Below are 19,030 nucleotides of genomic sequence, written 5' to 3'. Positions count from 1 at the left end.
TGTACTTGTTTATTATTTTTTGAGTGCAATTATGTGGCTGAGCGGCAAGAGTCGGGAATGGTGTAGGCCGAGGTCGGGAGGGGCCGGGAACGGCAAAGGGCCGGAAACAACGTTAGGCACGTTGAGTGCAAGGCCGAGTACGGCAAGGGGCCAGGAGCAGCGTTGAGCACGTGGAGTGCGAGTTGCCAGGGTGAGTCCCTAAAGGATACCTGGGATATCCTCACGGTGTGGACCGCAAACCCAGGGCCTGGTAAAGCGATTGGGATGGCTAGGTCGTATGTGTTTAGCCTATTGATGGCCTGTCTATATGCTTGGTGTATGTTTTGCATATGCTATCTGTTTGTGGGTTTTCTTATTGGGCTTCGGCTCACAGATGCTCTGTGGTGCAGGTAAGGGCAAGGAGAAAGCCAACCAACCATGAGTGTAGCAGGCGTGAAGCGACGTGTACATGTTTGGCCAACCTGGTTGCCACAGCCAATGGATTTTGGGAGATGTTTGTAAATAAACCTAGATTTTCTCGTTTAGTCGACTTGGTTCAGTTTATATGTTGTAAATGTTTCTAAACTGTATTTTGGGATCCCAGGTGTTAAACTTTTATGATTTTCAATGAAATAGAATTGCTTCTAGAGTTTTTCCTCTGTTCACGGCTTAATTACACTATTTGACCTAAAACCTCGATTAGCGAGTTAAATGCACGTTTTAAACTCACTTAGTAACGGCTCTAAGGAAGTAGGGCGTTACAACACCCCCTTGAACCCATAAATCCTGGGGCTTTTCTAGCGTTTTCTCCCAACCTAATTCATCAAACATTCGTTGTAACCCTGAAATAAACCCATAATTGAGTCTAGAACTCTTAACCACACTGCCTAGGCATTATGATCACCCAAAAACCCACTACAATTACCACCCGAATTCAACAATCAAACAACATCCAAAAACCAAGCCAAAACTTATCTTAACAGTCAGAATTTCTAGAAGAATCAAGACATAAATCTTACCTCAGTTAATGGCTTGATCCTCAGCTGTTCCTTTGCCTGCTCCCAGCTTAATTCCCCAAATTCCCAGCTCAATTCCTAAGCCTTTTTCCTCAACAATTTCACTAAGCCTCCAAGCACAAGAGAGGGAGAGAGAGAACATGAGAGTGAGAGAGAGAATGCTGAGAAGTGTTTCTGATTTGTTCTGGCTTAGTCCTGATGCTTTCCTAATCCTTTAACCAAAAGACCAAAATGCCCCTAAAGGTAACTCAACCTCTTTATTACCCTTAAGGGTAAAATTGTCATTTTCCCCATTTCCCGCTAATTCCTTGAGTCATCCTACAATTTCCCACTTAATCCCGACATGCCCAACTAATTACCAAATACTTACTCGTTACTTGATAAATCCCAAATATACGTTAAATTTCCCAAAATACCCCTAGGCTCACCCCTAGCCGGGTATTAAACCCTGCTGTGACTATTCCGCTAATCCACTCACTAGGATCGCCTTGAGTCGAACACTGCAAATATATCCACATAATAATGTGGTCTAAATCATTTAACACATACAATCACATTTATGCCCGCAACGGACCAAAATTACAAATATGCCCTTATAAACAAGAACGAGCCCACATGCATATTTAATACACATAAACATGCATATAAATATATTCATATTATCATATAAAACATGCAGGCCACATAGTCATACATTTAATCAATTAATCACACATATATCCAATTATGCCTTCGTAGCATGGTAATCAAGGCACTAAACTTTATTAGCATTTTTGGGACGTTACAACTATCCCCTCCTACTGAAAATTTCATCCTCGAAATTTACCTGAATAACTCAGGGCATTGATCCCGCATGAGTACAAGTGTATTACCAAAATGAGGGTTAAAACCGAAAGGTTTTTTTTTTTTATAGATTTTACCTATATAAACCTAGGGGTGGTGCCACCCCTCATGAGAATTGGGAGTTATTCTTAAGAAAGTCTATGGATGGAAAGTGCATGTAACACCCTACTAATCCAGGAACGTTACACCATGTATTTAAAATAGTGTTTAACTCATTAACTGAGTCATTTGGACTCAAAAGAGTAATTAAAATTAAATAACGGTTTAGGTACTAAATTTTTTGTTGAAATGTTTAAAATTTTCATTAAAACATAAAATATTTACAAGGGATCCCACAAAGAGTTTAAACGAAGATGTGCTACAACCATGGTTACAAAAATAGTCGGCCTAAGCAGCGAAATTGGACTTATACCCCAAGTCCCTCAGAATAAGTGACCGTGGCTGCCGAGCAAGCCGAACATGTAAGCACCTCTCCAAAGCCCTCCAACTCATGACTGGTCTACCTTTAGCTTGTCCTTACTTGCACCATAGAGCACACTTGAGCAAGGGTCCAGTAAGAAAACTCAGCAATACATAATAATATAGGAATTCAATATAAACAACAATTAGCATGCTTTGCAATTTATAAACATATCATTCCACACATTTTAATCATTAACATGTTTAACAGCTTATAAACATGCTCAATTCAAACACGAATCATCTCACGACCGTGCCGAGCGGCCCTACCGAGCGAGGCACATCTCTGGGTACCAATCTTATGGCACATTCCAGGTGAGAGGGTACTGCTCCCTCAAATTGACCACGCCTTCACAGCCCATGTTCCACACGATTGCTGTTTGGCCCACGATCGCCAAATATAGATCATATCAATCATCTACAGAAAAATCAATGCTAATATGCATAGCAAACAACCTACTCTATGTGCATATGCAAGTTTTCTTACATGGATTCCAATAATATCAACAAAAGAACCCAAGTGTGATATCGTTCAAGAGTCTTTACTCAAACCTAAACGAAACCTATCGAAATTGATTAACACCATGGTTAGTTAATAATTCCAATTAAAAAATAATCACATCTAAACTTGGATTAGGTTTTAGGACTATAGAGATTTCCACAAGATTTCCAAACATATAAAGAACATCAAAATCCGATATCGTGGTCAAAAGTTATGGTCTAAATATGAAACCCGAAAATCGCGACATAAAACAAGGTTGGTGCCGAGGCGCGTAAAGAAAACATATTTTGAGTCACGACGCCACTGCCAAAAAACCCAGAAATTTTTGCATTTTCTTGCAATTTCTCAACTCAAACTGACCCAAAACTACCTCAAACCACATTTTTCAAATATTACACCAAATTCGACCCCCATAACAACAACAACATAACCAATACACAACATCAAGGTACTATAAAAAATCACAGAAACACCTCAAAATCCTTATTACACCATGAATTTTGAGATATTAAAAAGCAGCCTCGAAATGCAGGCTCGCAATTATGGAAATCAAATATGCAAAAGGGTATTTAGCGTGAATACTTGAGTAGATGGTTATTAACTTTAAGATGCCACATCATTGACACCCGAGCATGCATTGTGAGCTCAAATGTATAGGTTCCATCCAAAGGGCAGCTTCAAAAGGGTGGTAGGTGAGAAGGTGACATTATTGTTACAATGAGCTCAAAACATCCTGGAGGCTCGAAGACGCGTTGAAGCAACATCGTGTTCACGATTATAAATCCTTATAATTATGGGATTAGTTGAAAGAGTGTGTGAACAACCCTTTTTTTTAAGGGATTTTAGTTTAATTAATACATTAATTGCATTTTAATATATTCAGTTAATTTTTCAAATTCAAAGAAGATATCATGTAACTTCCCTAAAATTAAGGGAAGAATATTCTGTAAACCAGGTCTATAAATAGCTTGGATGATAGTCATTTATTTTCATGCACAAATTTGTACTCCAAGTTCTATGAAATTACTTTCAAGGCTTTAAACGTAGAATACTTATTCAATAAAAGTGACTCATGGACGTAGATAGATCTAACTACTGAACAAAGTAAAAAATCCTCGTTATTTCTTTTCTTTGTTTATTGTTTATAATGCTTATTCACTCTTATTTTTAGTTGACGACAAACATCATCAACGGTTCAGTGCTTTCATTGAGAGCATTAAGCATTCTTTCAAACGTCCCGTTTTTATAAAAAATAATGGCTGCTGTAAACATCCCTGGATTGGGAAGTGGACGACCACTCCTAGGAATTCTAGAGGAAAATACTCCTCAGAATGAAGAGCATATCCTCAAAGGCTTGGAAAGAAACCAGTCGATTATCAAAACCCTAATTAGGGTATCACGTTAACCATACTGCAGTATCATGGTCAACCGCGAGACCCTGGCCAAAGCTCCAGGCCGCCAAATCAAGATTATTAAAGTCCTAACAAATATGTTCCAATGGTGGAATTGGAAAACCAAAGGCCGTGGGAGAGAATAGTCGAGGAAACTCGTTTAAATGAGGAGATGGCAAGATGGGAGGCTGAAGTCCAGGCACCCCCATGAAGGACTAGGGTGCAACCCCGAGGAAGTACGCCGGCTAGAATGATCGAGCAAAGAGCCCAACAGGATCAGGCAAGAGGTAGGGAAAATGGTTGAGTTAACCTGTTTATGGTTTCATCTCTAAATCTGAGATATACAAACCAAAATAGAGAGATTCCTTCTGACATTGGGAATAACCGACCTCCCCCAGAAGCATCTTGTAGTACTAACTGAGAGTTTGCGAGGCCAATTGCCAACAATGAAAGGCCACCACCATCTCCAATAAGGCATTTTCCCTCTCCAATAAGGTATCCTTCACTAGTGCAAGATGTACCACAGTCTCCATGTGGAGCTCGAGTTGGAGAAGGGGCACCTCAGAGGCTTGCTCGAAGTGCAAGGAGTGCAAACCAAGACAGGAAACCTAAGGCTGGGCCCAATGAAAGGAGTAATCATGAGGTCGCAATGGGGGCAAACCAAGCGCATAGACGGGCGAGACAAACCCAACTGTCTAGGAGTTATATGTTGAGACAACAAGCAACTGAGATTAGAGTGCCCATGCACAATCCACCTCAAAATTATGCCCAATAACAACAGTCAAGGATTGTAAGTTTTCTCGATGGTAGTCGAGACTATAGTAGGTCGATAAATCTCAATAACACCAAACAGAGATACTATGAGAATTATCCTAACAATAGTCCCAACCTTTGAGACCACCTGAACCAGAGCTGGGGGCAATACAACCAGCAAAATCTGGACTTAAGGGCACATCTAAATTACCAAAGGGAGTCTTTATAGCGTGTATACAGTAATAATTATAACCCAATACTACAACAAGGAGCTAGAGTTCCTTGGAACAATAACCACCCCACACTGGTGCAGGCTCCGCTCCTAGTATATTCAATCTAAGAAAGGATAAATCAGCTCGAGGAGTAGTCCAGGCTCCTTCGTGAGTGAAAGGATAAAGAAAAGGCCTACGATTTAGATGAGGAGCTCAAGCCTTTTGCTCCTCATATTTCGAACACACCTTTCCCATACGGGTTTAAGATACCCCACGTGGAACCATATGATGGGAACATCAATCCTGGTAGCCACGTGAGCACATTCAACATTGTCATGAAAGCCAGTAATGTTGGTCTTGAGCTCAGATGCATGGTCTTCCCGTCGACACTGACAAGAGCTACAAAAATTTGGTTTGACAAGTTCTGAATACATTCAATCTCGTCATTGGAATAATTGTCAAAGGATTTCAAAAAGCAGTTTCGAGCAGCGAAGAACACCAAGCCCAAAGCTTTCTCTTCGGAAAATATTTGACAATAGCCACGAGAGTCACTCAAGAAGTATCTGGCCGGACTTATCATCGATGCGACCGGGGCTCGTGATGCTGACGATTGTAGCCACTTAATTGCGATTTGAGTTGGAATCTTTCTAGGAAGTCATCTCTGGGATTACATACAACGAAAGCGGGTGCGAGCAATCACAAAGTTCACTCTTAGGGCTTAGAGAATCATCAATGTAGAAGAGGCTAGGCTGGAACTGCAGTTAGCAACTCCCACACCAATAACTAAAATGAGGAACATTAACTCAGCCCTAAGCTCGACAACACCATCCACAACTAAACCTTCTAGTGACAATTCTTCTAAATGGAAGAAAAATGATGGAAGTAACCCTGAGGCGGACGGGGATAAAAAGAAAAAGGGTGATAAATATATCTCCATTTATACCATGTATACCGAGCTCACTGATACTTGGGAGAACATATACATGGTGAATGAGAATCAAGTTCCATTCCAGCGACCTGAGGCAATGCGCAACCGATGTGCCCAATGAGATCAAAATAAATACTATCGGTTCGACAGGGACATTGGTCACACAACTGAGGAATGCAGCCAGCTAAAAGATGAAATTGATAGATTGATCTCGAGAGGCTAACTTGGACAATATGTCTGAAACATAAAGAAAAACCAGGAACAAGCTTCGCCTAACCAAAGGGTAGCTCTGTCCCAGCCTGCGCAACAACCTCATGTTGTCATACCCCTACGAGGGAGGATAATCATCGTCCCCCAATTGATGGAGAATATGTAATAACTATCATTGGGGGACCCCATATAGCTGGAACAAGTAGAAATGATCAGAAATGATATGTTTAGAAGTTAAAAGCAGGAGACAGATCTCCTTATGTCCTTTTTCTTCTAAGAATTGGAATGAGTCATAATAGTTGGTAAATGCTCTTTTGAGGAAATTTTCTTGCTATCATGTTATAAATGATCTATACGTATTTCCTCATTTTGATCTCCACTCACTAAAGGGTAAAATGATTCAATCCTCTTCAAAGCATTCACAGTTACTGGCCAATTCGCACCATTGTAAATATCAAATCGACCCTCTTCTTCATTAACTCACAAGAGTAAATGTTCTGCTTATACATTTATAAGAGCTCCACCAGTGGCTAACAAAGGGATACAAAAAATCAGTGGAATCACATGGTCTAGCTCCATATTTAATACCACAATATCAACAAGAAATACAAACTTGTCCACTTTAACTAAGACATGTTCTACAAGTCCACATTGATATGTATAAGAACGATCAGAAAGTTGCAAAGTAATGGTAGTAGGCTTTACCTCCCAAAGAACAACCTTCTTAAAAACTGAGAACGACATCAAATTAACACTAGCACCAAGGTCACACAAAGCCTTATCAAATGATGACCCCCCAACCTTATATGGAATAGTAAAGCTACCTGGATCATTTAGCTTTTATGGCAATTTTTTTTTCTGAAATATGACACTACATTCCTTTGGGATCTTCACAATCTCTTATTCCTCAAACGTTCTTTTCATTGACATAACCTCCTTCATAAACTTGACATAACTGGGCATTTTCTCAAGAGCATCAACAACTGGAATATTGATGTTAATATTCTTGAATATCTCTAAAACTTGGCAAATTTCTCGTCATGTTTCTTCTTTAGGAATCTTTGAGGATATGGCAATGGAGGTTGGTACATAGAACGGTTATCTTTCTTCCTTGTTGGTTTCTCATCAATACTTTTCCTTACTGCTGTCTCCTCCTTTTCAATTTCTCGTACTACTAGCTCACTATTTATCTTGTTATCCACTCTCGGATGAGTGTTTTTCTCCTCACTCACACCCCTTCAATCTCCTTACCACTTCTCAGATAAATGGCCTTACATTGCTCCTTAGGGTTCACTTCTTTGTCACTCGGAAAATTCCCTTTCTGTTGAGAACAAATAGTAGTCACCACTATTCCCACTTGGACCTCTACGGGATTCATTTTAACCCCCATGTTAGACATATGAATTTCAACATTATCCACCCTTGGTTCATTCTTATTAAATCTCTTGCTTGTATCCAAAGATGACTTTTTCTCTGTTTGTGGTTGAGCATTAATAATTTGGCATACTGTTACGCCGATAGTTGTAATTTCTATTAGACACATATTGTGCTTGCTCTTGATTCAAACCAACCCCACTCTGTGGTGCAACAACACCAACGCTCTCAATGATAAATGGACTATTTTTTGTTGATAAGGAAACCACTTGATTAGATAAGACAACACTTTAAGCTGCTATATATGTCATAGGATCTACTTCTAATAAACTTGTCATAGTTTGAGGCATTGATTGCTCATTTGGCCATTGAATAGTATTAATAGCCAGCTGTTCCATCAATTTAAATACTTCATCAATAGTCTTTCTCAATAATGCACCTCCAGCAACATAATCTATTATAGATCTAGTTGGAAAATTCAACCCATTGTAGAGGATCTACACTTGCATCAAGTTCTCATAACCATGGTGGGGACAACGACTTAGTAAATCCTTGAACCTCTCCCAAGACTCATAGAATGTTTCAGAATCAATCTGTCTGAACTGACCTATATTACTTCTTAATTGAGTAGATTTTGATGGAGGGAAAAACTTTACTAGAAATTTCCTTGCCATTTCATCCCATATAGTAACGAAGTTTGGTTGTAGAGATTGTAACTAACTCCTTGCTCTATTCCTTAAAGAGAGAGGAAAGAGATGCAGTATAATTATATCATTAGAAACACCATTCTTCTTCACTGTAGCACAAACCTCTAAGAAGATTTCTAGGTGAATATTAGGATCTTTAGTGTCCATACCCACAAACTTATTTTATTGCACCATATTTAGAATACCCATAAATTATTAGCAGCAATGGTGGGAATAACAATTTCAGTGAGGCTCTCATTAACAACGGGCATATAGAAATTACAAACTGCCCTTTGTTGTCATGGTGGTAGATTTTCTTGGACATAAGATGCACCAACATTAACACTAGCATTGTTGTCTCCTTGATTATTATTCTCCATGGCAAAGAACATTCGTCTTGCCTTATCTTTTTTAGCGTACCTTCAATTTCAGGATCTAAAGGTTCAATGGGAGTAGAGCTTCTAGCACTTCACATAAATTGTGCACAAATCTAAAACAACAATGAAGTTAGAAACAAATAAAAATAAAATGTAATGTAAAACAAAGACTTGTAGAAATAATATTATTAAGTATTAAAATTTTTCAATCCCAGAAACGGCGGAAAAAAATTGATACCGATTTTATTACCGGAAGCGTACGACATTATTATATTATATTTTTAATTGAAAAGGATGTTGCACCCACACTGTAACAACCCAAATTTCCTAATAAGGCTTAGGGCCTTTATTAGGGGGCCAGGATGGCAAATCTTGGAATTATATGATTATGTGATATATATGTGTTTCATTATGTGAATATGTGGATAACATCATAATGTGACTTGATATGCATGTTTAGGTGTATTAAATATGCATGTGAACCCACTTCTGATTAATTGGGTGATTTTCATATTTTGGCCATTTGGAGTATATTTGGCATATATGTGATATATGTGTGGTGCTTCATTATTATTTGGTTATGCTAGGGTTACTCAGCACGAGATGATCCTAGGAGGTAAGCTAATGGGAAAGTCACAACAGGATTTATACTTAACTCGGAGTGAGTCAAGGGGAATTTAACACATTAGCAGGATATTGGGTGATGGGAATAAATATTTGATGATAAAGTGGGAGTTAGTAAGATCAGGGAGAAATTCTGGGAGTTTTGACTATTTTACCGTTGGGGGCATTTTCGGGACCCCGAGGATTAGGATTTGCTTGAGGCTACTTAAGCTTGAAGTAACCTATCAGAAACATAACGTTCTCTCTTCCTCCTGTTCCCTTTTCGTCACCCGATCATATTTTTGAAGGAAACTTGAGTTTTAGGACTCGGATTCAAGCGAGGATCAAGGCATAGCGATTCTATGGAAGATTAGAAGCTTATTAGCTGGAGGATTTAGCGAGAAATGACATAATCCGAGGTAATCCATGTTTTAAGTTCTTAATTTTTAAAGTTTTTAAGCTTTGATTGGATTTTATGTTTTGATGAGTTTTTGAATGAATTAAAGCTTGGGTTTTATTGATTTTGGGAGTTTAGGATGTTTGGGAACTTTAATTTTGAGATTTGGATATGTTGGGGTCAGATTTGGAGCTTTGAAGCTTGAAGAACACGAAAAGAGAAGCCCAGAAATTTGAAGTTTTGGTTCAGGCGCTGTAGCGCTACAATGCTAGGTTATCTATTTTGGGGGTTTTGATTCTGCTTGTAGCAGTGTAGCGCCCATAGGTAGTGCTACAGTGGTACACAATTTTTCAGAATGTGGTTTTTTTGGGTACTATTTGGGGTTTTGACCCGAGGTCTTGGGAGATGATTCCACCACCCTTTTTGGTGGGATTGGAGGTCCTAAGGGCGCGGGATTGGTCCCGGGATTGGGTTTTGGAACTTGAACTCATTGAAACACCGTTTATGGTTGTAACTAGGTTATCTCTAGGGGCTTGGAAATAGGATTGTGCTCGAGGGTTGTTCATTGGTAACCTGTGCTTGGACTAAAGGTAAGAAAACTGCACCTAGTATGTGATGCATGTGATTGGGGCATGACATGAATGTTGAATATGAGATTGATCAGAGCTTGAGTGTAACGCCTTACTACCTTAGAGCTGTTACTTAGTGAGTTTTAAAACAGAAATCGTGCTTTTGACTGAATCTACGTGGTTTCTAAAACCAAAAGTGTGAATAAACCAGAATTTAAGGCTGTACTCTTTGAAAATGGTTAGTTTCATTGAAAACCTTAAGTATCAAACATATGGGATCCCAAAAATAAGGTTTACAAGATATTTACAACTCAAAAATAGATTTACACCAGGTTAACTATCAAAAGAATGAGTTAATACAGCCATATACAAAATGCCCCCAACCAAAGCAGTCGGCCAGGCCGAACATGTACGTGCCGCCCCCACGCTCTCCATACTCATGGTCGGTTGACTGACTCCTTGCTTTTACCTGCCACACAGAGCACCCGTGAGCCGAAGCCTAGCAAGAAAACCCAAACATTATATAACATATGCACAGAATATAGATGACATATAATCCATTGATAAATAGGAAAACCACCAGACTGAACAAGCACGGCCATGCCGCCCCAGAGGCCTTACCAAAGCCTGGGGTCCCGTTCCTCACCGTCAGGATAACTCATGTATCCCTTGGGTCCCACCCTGGCTATAAGCACCCCATGTGCTGAGTGTTACTTCCGGCCCCAAGGCCGTACCCGGCCTTTGCCGCTCTCGGCCTTAGCCGTTCATTTCATCATAATCGCACGCATAATACATTTCGAAATAATTGTTCAAACATATAATAATTCATCCAAGGTCATACATTTGCAAGTAAAACAATCTAGGGCCATGCCCTGCAATAACACTGTGGGCTCATGCCCTGATCCCGGGTTTTACGGTTTTCTTACCTTTAAATTCGATGGCCTTGATCAACCTGACTCCTTGAGCACGATCCTACTCGAGCCCTAGCACTTACCTGAGAAAAATCCATAAGTCAAAGTCATTACCAAACGTCAAGTCCAAAACCTAGCCTTGGGACCAATCCCGAGCCCCCGGGAAGTCCTAGATCCCCAAAACAAAGTGGTGGAATCGAGCCCCGAACCCTAGGTCAAAATCCCTTCACAAAAGCCCAAAAATCCCCTTTGTGAACAGTGCAGCGCTACAGCGCTCAAAAGAGGGCGCTGTAGCGCTACAAGCAGAACCACCCCATCAGAAACAGGGGCTAGCGCTACAGCGCCCCCTGACTAGCGCTGTAGCGCTAGTTGCAGGCAGACCAAAACCAAAAATCGCTTCTTGCGATTTTCTTCTCCCATTTCAACCCCAAACTTGTCCAAATCTTTCCCAAGCCCAAAAACAAACTTATACACACCTCACACTCATCCCAATCATCCCAAGAACTCAACCCCAAGCTCAAGCAACCCAAAACTCAAAATCTAACATAATGAACCCAAAAACCAGAAATTCATTCAAACAACAAGGATAAAGTCTTAGAAATCATACCGTGGGTGGAATTTCGACCTTGAATTGAACCCTAGACCTCCTTAGCTTGCTCCTTTACAACCTTGACCTGATTTCCCCAAAAATCCCATCCCTTTAGCTCAAAAACATAGTTCAAACCAGTAAAGCCCTAAAACTGAAATCCCCAAGAACTTACCTCAAATTTCTGATGTGATCTTGCTAATCCTTGCCAATCCTCAAGTCTAGCTTAGGATCCTTGATCCTCAGCCTACCCTAGCTCTCCACTGAGCTTAACTCCAAGAAAAATGAAGGAAAATGGTTGGGAGAGCCACAAACCGATTCGTTGGAACAAAAACCCTTCAGCTTTTCTCCTTTTTTCCTTTTCTTCCTTCTTTTCTTTCTTTTTCAGCCTTAACTCTTTTCTACAAAATCCACTAAGTATAAAGCCCCCTTTAACTCATCTCTAACAAGCCTAAAGACCAAAATGCCCTCCTTTAATAATTCTAAACCTTTATGCCCATAAAGGGGCATTTTAGTCATATTACCCAAATTCCCACTAATTCCTCAATTGTTCCTAATAATTCCCGCTCGCTACACAATACCTGATTAATCACCAATTATACATTCCTCATCATCAAGATTAACCTCAGTATATTTTCCAAATTCTCATTTAAACTCCCCAGGCTTAACCCAAGCCGGGTATAGATTCCCGCTTTGACTTTTCCGCTAACCCGCTCATTCTAGGATCGTCTCGAGTCACAGATCACAGAGATCAACACAGTCATGCCCAACATGGCCAAATTACAATTATGCTCATTTTAAGATAATCAGGTCTACATGCATACTAATTCACATAGTCATGCATCTCAAATAATCAAATAGTCATGTATCGTGCATTAAATCATAATCATGCGTTAAATTCATAAAAGTCACACACAAAATCCCATTATGACGTCCAGGCACACTAATCAAGGCCCTTAAGCCTTAATAACGAATTTGGGTCGTTACATTGAGTCTGTGTAAATGTGCATGATCATAATTATGCTAGTGAATGTTGAGTAAGCATGTTGAATGCCCTACATTTAGATATTTGAGATATAATATATGCTTGGTTGCATTGCTTACTTGTGAGTGGAATTAACTCCATAGTCAGAACCGACAATGGTGTTAGTATTGACTGTGAATCATTAGTCAAGTTCGGCAATAGTACTGAGCACTGGTCGTATGAAATTGACTTATGAGTCAAGAGCGGCATAAGCGTAATGAAGGCAGAGTCGAAAAGATTAGATCTAATTGACATACGCATTGAATGAATCATCATGAGCCTTAATGCTTGACCGACCTCAAGTTCGATGAAAACTAGAAGCACTTGTCTAGCCTAATGGCTAGTTACTTAGAGCCAGGGCCAAAAGGCTCAGGTGACTGCATCGTCACATGGCTAAGGGTGCGGAGCCCATGTTCGTGACTTACTCATTTTTCACTTATCTGATTAGGGTGCTAAGCCCAAAGTGTGACTTTTTAGTCGCCTATCTGATTAGGGTGCAGAGCCCAAAGTGTGACTCTTTAGTCACCTATCTGATTAGGGTGTGGAGTCCTAGGTGTGACTAACTCATCTGATTATGGATACAAGCCCCAGTATTATTACCAAAATTAGAAAGTGTTCTTCACTCATCTGATTAGGCTGCAGAGCCCATGTGCGTGACTTAATTGTCACTTATCTGAGTCATTTATTTTGAGATGGACACATTAGCCAGCTATTCTGAATATGACTTGATAGTCATTTATACAAAGGTTAGGGCCCATAAGTTATCTACACAAAGGGCAGGGCCCATAACTCATCTATAACAAGTGCAGGGCCCATAAGTTATCAATACAAAGGGCAAGGCCCATAAGTCAACTATACAAAGGGCAGGGCCCACAATCATTATTTGGACTTATTTTCATGCATGAATAGGGCTATTATTACTAGGCATGCCTATTATGATTTAGTAACATGTTATTACCTGTCTTGAGTATATTGAGTTTTCTTGCTGAGGCTCGGTTACGGGTGCTATGTGGTGTAGGTAAAGGAAAAAGTAAGTTGAACCATCCTTCAGTTGGAGACCTTAGGTGACGATGTCTACATATGCAGCTGCTCGACCACCACAGTCGAGGGTTTAAAGAGGAACTAGGGTTAAACCCTATTTGGCCGCTTAGGTCGGCTGGTTGTTAATATTTTATTGTAATTAACCTTTAAAATATATTTTTGGGATCCCAATGTACACAGTAAACGTTTTAGTGAAACATTGTATCCTTGACAAAAAATTTTAAACGTAAACCGATAATCCTACTTAGTTATACGATTACAGCCAAATGGCTCGATTAACGAGTTTAGCACTGTTTAAAATGCACACCGTAATGGTCCCTGGGTAGTAAGGTGTTACACACACGAATTGATTTATTAATTCTGCTAATTACTAAACGTATAAGCCTTTAATGTTAATAAGAGAAATAAAGGAATAATGGTCAAAATTCAACTAGAACTTCCAAGTTGGCGATAAAAACTCCTCAATTAAGCTTATTCCTGCACACTTAAGAGAACATATCAAACTAAACAAAAACTTGAGGAAAATACAATAATTCATAGTTTAAAAGATAAGAATGAGTGTATAAATATGCACTCATGATAGCCTGGAGGTAATGAAGAAGGTCCCTAATGTGAACCTAGAGCTAAGCCAGTTGGTGAAGGAGGAGAACTTGTTGAAATAGAGCTTCCCTGGAGGGGGCAGTGTATTAGTAAGATGGACCTGACCTGCTTCAAGAACTCCACAAAGTCTAGGGTGATGGCTGAGGCCCACATAAATTAAATAAACAGGTTGGCTCGCGACTAGTATAATCAACGGCTGGTGGAGGAGCACCTCAAGAACACGCAGGCTATCCAAGAAGCTCGAGTGGAGCAGGAGCTCGAGGAAGAGCTACAAGTGGGCATTGATTCCTCCTCCATGGTAAATCCCAAATTATTATTTATATTGCTAAATCGATGGGAGATGGGGTAAGTCCTGAGCACATCTAGGCTTCTCCCTTGCTTCTTTAGTGCTCCCTCACCTCGGATCGTCATTAGACTCTAGAGGAGTACCAGTACTCCCAGAACTTAATTGGTTGTTATCTCCACAATCTGAAGAGATGGCTACCTCCTTGAGGATTTGTGCCCTTGGACGATGTGACATTCTTCCATGCCAGGTGGTTTTGCCAATATGAGACTAATACCACTTAGAAGATGGGGAGCCTCATGAGGATCTTTGTGCATTCGATGCTTCACTCAAAGGTGCCTTCTAGTGATGGTGCTTCCCGAGAAGCCCACATACTCTCGATTTATTTTTTGTTTTCATAACTATTTCTTGTCTTATTTTTTACAAGTACTTATGGTGATATTTTCTCCTAGCATATTAAATGAGGTTGGGCGACTCAGCTTGCACTGCCCACCACGTGATGATGGGAGCAAGTGGATCCTCGACTGGAGGATCTTAGAAGCCCTGTGAGGGGGTGGAACCTTTTCCACCTCCTAAGTGGCAGCGATTATTACTGGCTCCAGGCGAGGAGCCTCAGATGGGGGAGGACAGACCTGTTTTATAGGTTTCTTTGCACAAGTCGCTTTCTGAAAGTGAACCTGGACTTCTCAGCATGCTGGAAGTCCCTAAGATCACAGAGGCTACAGACCATAGTCGTGGAGGATGACCACAGTCTGCATGTGTACCCGGAGCTATTTGAGAGGGTGCTTATTGATTGGTACAAGGCCATGGTAGAACATTTTGATGCTCTTCTGGAGGATGGAAACACGTCCCTTCACAAGATAGCTATCTACCTCCATTAGCTAAAGTTGCTAAGTGAGAGACCTTTCGGAGGCTCCAATAGGTTAAGATCAACTGGAGAGCCTTTTTTCCGAGAAGCTCGACAATTCTTGCTTCGCTGCATGTAGAGCTTCTCCATGTGGTTAACTCCACAATGTGTGAGCTGCCAGCTGATAGGTTTGCCCAGTGGGGTGATGGCAATGAGGCGTCCCTCTTCTCCTCATGCTGATACGCTATAGTGAGGATAAGTTTATTCTCCATTGTCCGAGCACTTGTCTTGTGTTATAATTTGTACATTTGATGGATTGGTTTAATTTCCTTTTCAGTCAGCTTAGGACATTATAAAGGACAAATCCTTTGAGCTCAAGTCGGCCAAGGACAAGCTGACCTATCTTAAGGCCTAGGCCAGCGTGCCAGTAGAAGAGCTTGCCCAACTGTGGGCAGTGCTGGAGGAAAAGAAAGCTTTTTATCGGGCTCTCAAGGAAATAGAACCAAGGCGATTGAGGGGGCCAATGTTGCTAAGGGGGAGGTTGGGGTTGCCAAAAAGGATGTAACGACCCAAAATCATTAATATGGCTAGGGCCATGATTAATGTGCCGGGAGGGCATAAATTGGTTTATGTGTGAATTTACTAAATGAATGTGTGACTATCTGATATACCTGCTTGTATGGTTATATGAATGTAAAAGTGATTATATGTTATATTTGTGAGAACCACATTATTATGTGGGTAAATCTGCAGCGTACGACTTGAGATGATCTTAGGGAGCTAGTTAGCGGGGAGGTCACAACGGGGCTTAATACTTGACTTGGGGCAAGTCAAGGGGTGTTTCGGGTATTAGATGGATATTCAGGTTATCCAGTTATGGAAATAAGAAATTGGAGATATATTTGAGGTTAGGAAGCTTAGGCGGGAATATTGAGGAATTTTACCATTTTTCCCTCAAGGACATTTTCGACACCCCGAGTCCCGGGATTAACTTAATTACCTAAGGATAGACTAAGTAAAAACCTCAGAACTTGTTGGAAATAGAGGAACCGACCCTCCCCCCTCTCTCTCTCCTTCTTTCTTCATCTTTTTCAAGGAAAACCACTAAAATCTAAGAAACTCAGCTGGAAACTCTGTGATTGGTGCTGAAGTTTTGAGGGATTAGCTCAGTTCTAACTAAGGAAATCAACCAGGACTAAGGTAAGAACTGAATTACACTCTTGATCACTGGAATTCTGTGTTTTGGCTGGGATTTTAAAGTGTTTATGGTTTTGATGTTTAAGGACTGGATTGAAGCTGGAAGCTTGGGTTTTAGCTCAGAAATTGTTAAGGAAGCGGTTCATCAAAGAAGGTAGGCTTCAATTCGTAGTTTAGAGCTTAAATTCTGAGTTTACATGACTGGTTTTAGAGTTCTTGAGCTGCTAGGTTTCAGAAATCAAAATGGGAATTTAATGAGTTCTTAAGCTAGGTTTTTGTTGGATTGAGTTGCTAGAATCATGTTGGGGTGGTTTTTAGCAAGCTTAGGATGCTAGAAATGGTGGTTTTTCTGGGCATGAAGGGTTGGGCCGCGGCTCTATTCTAGAGTGTCGCGGCCCTGCGAAGCAAGGAAGAGCCAAGGAGGCTCTGCAGTGGGGAAGGGCCGCGGCTCCACAGGGCAGGGCCGCGGTATTTTTGATCTTTTGGAGGTTTTAAGAGCAGGAACCTAACCTAGGGTGTCCGGGATCGATTCCACCCACGTGTTTGGTGGAATCCGAAGTCCCGGAAGCTAGAACTCCTTCTGGAAATATTAACGTGGTTATTAATGGTGCGCCCTATCTTGGTTGTGACTAGGTATTAAGTTAGGGCTCGGGAAGTGGATCGTGCTCGAGAGGCGTTGCTCGTAATCGGTAAACTTGGAAATTAAAGGTAATAAAACTGCACCCGATTGTTGATTTATAATGGAACTAAGGGTGCCCTATTTTTTATGCATTGTAAATGATGGTATTATGCCATGTACATTGTAAACCAATGGCCTAAGAGTGCCGAAGTTTACACTAGCGCATAGGGCATGACTCGACCACTAAGGTGGGGTAAAAAAAGGGTGCGGCCTAAGGTGTCGACCCTGATTATTATGTGATTTGCTTGTTATTATTGATTGGTGGATTGTTATGTTGTATAGCTGGGTGATGATTAGTTGACTCTGTGGTTGAATCTTCATGCGTTTTGATTATTGTGGTATGTTAAGTGTATGAACAAGCTTAAAGGGTTATCCAAAGGTTATTATTGCTTGTTATGTAATATGATATGTTCTCTTGCTCGGCCTTGGCTCATGGGTGCTTCGTGGTGTAGGTAAAGGGAAGGGCAAGCTTGATCAGCCCTTATTTGGAGAGCTCTAAGAGTAGAATGTACATGATCAGCTGCTCAACCGTCACGGTTGAGGGGAGACAGGGACAGGAAAACCATAAACTTCTGTTTTCCTTTAGAAAGGCTGGTTGTTGTCTGTACACCGGAAATTTTGTAAACAGGCTTTTAAATGCTATATCTTTTGGGATCCAATGTGTAAATGTTTAATTATATGGAAAGTATCTTTTGAGACAAAAACCTTTTAACCCTAGCACATTAATGACTTTAGAATTCACGTTTTTAACTGGTTGGCTTGGTTAGCAAGTCCTGCACCTTTACAAATACAGTGTAGTGGTCTTGGCAATCCAGAGCGTTACAACTTGGTATCAGAGCGTCCTAGGTTTAAGGGTTCCTGAAGACCGGCTGGACATGTACATTCGCTGCTGGAGACAAGCTCGATTCAGGGTTTGCTAATGTGTATTTGTGCTTATATGCTTGTGTGTCTGGAATGAATTATGAATAATGTTATTTATTGGATTAATAGGAAGTATGAGACACTGATATGGCCTGGCCCTTGAATGCTCTGTGAAAATGTTAAGGCATGCTTATTAGCATCTCTGTGCATGAAAATGAATATTTTGATGATTAACTGCATATTGTGTATAGGTGAATGGTTTGTTTTAGCTGTTGTGTGGTAATGTTGGGGCATGCTTATTAGCAGCCAGTGCATGTGGATAAATGCTTATATTTTGATTGTTTGTGATTGGTTATGTTCCTTTGGTAGATTTTAGAGAAGCTTTTACCCTATCGTCATGGTCTGACAGCCGAGTCTTTGATTGCAAATTGACTTGGATAGCTATGTGTCCAATAAAATCTACATGACTAACCGACACTAGGTCTGTGACTGAACGTGATGACCAGGGCCAGATTCCTCCACCAGTCCCTAAGAACTGGCAGCACCTTATGGCAGATATGCAAGTGCGATTATAGAGTCAAGATGAACAGATTCGCTTGTTGTGACAGCAGGCTCCATCATGGAGTTCTGCCCCTATTGGACCACCTGTAGTGGTACCAGTTGTACAGTTAGGGGAGGTTGGGAATAGGTGGGAGCCGTTAT

General features: G+C 40.6%; 1 non-coding gene across 1 annotated transcript; it reads left to right on the top strand.

Moving 5' to 3' along the window:
• The first annotated feature begins 8,186 nt into the window (after positions 1 to 8,186).
• LOC133828114 (small nucleolar RNA R71) lies at positions 8,187 to 8,293 on the top strand. The gene has a single exon (XR_009890754.1). It is a non-coding gene; the product is annotated as a small nucleolar RNA R71 (small nucleolar RNA).
• Positions 8,294 to 19,030: the final 10,737 nt, after the last annotated feature.

This window comes from Humulus lupulus, chromosome 3, assembly GCF_963169125.1.
Source record: "Humulus lupulus chromosome 3, drHumLupu1.1, whole genome shotgun sequence".
Classification (NCBI taxonomy): Eukaryota; Viridiplantae; Streptophyta; class Magnoliopsida; order Rosales; family Cannabaceae; genus Humulus; species Humulus lupulus.
Note: the sequence above shows the minus strand (reverse complement) of the source record. Positions and strands in the feature narration are given on the sequence as shown.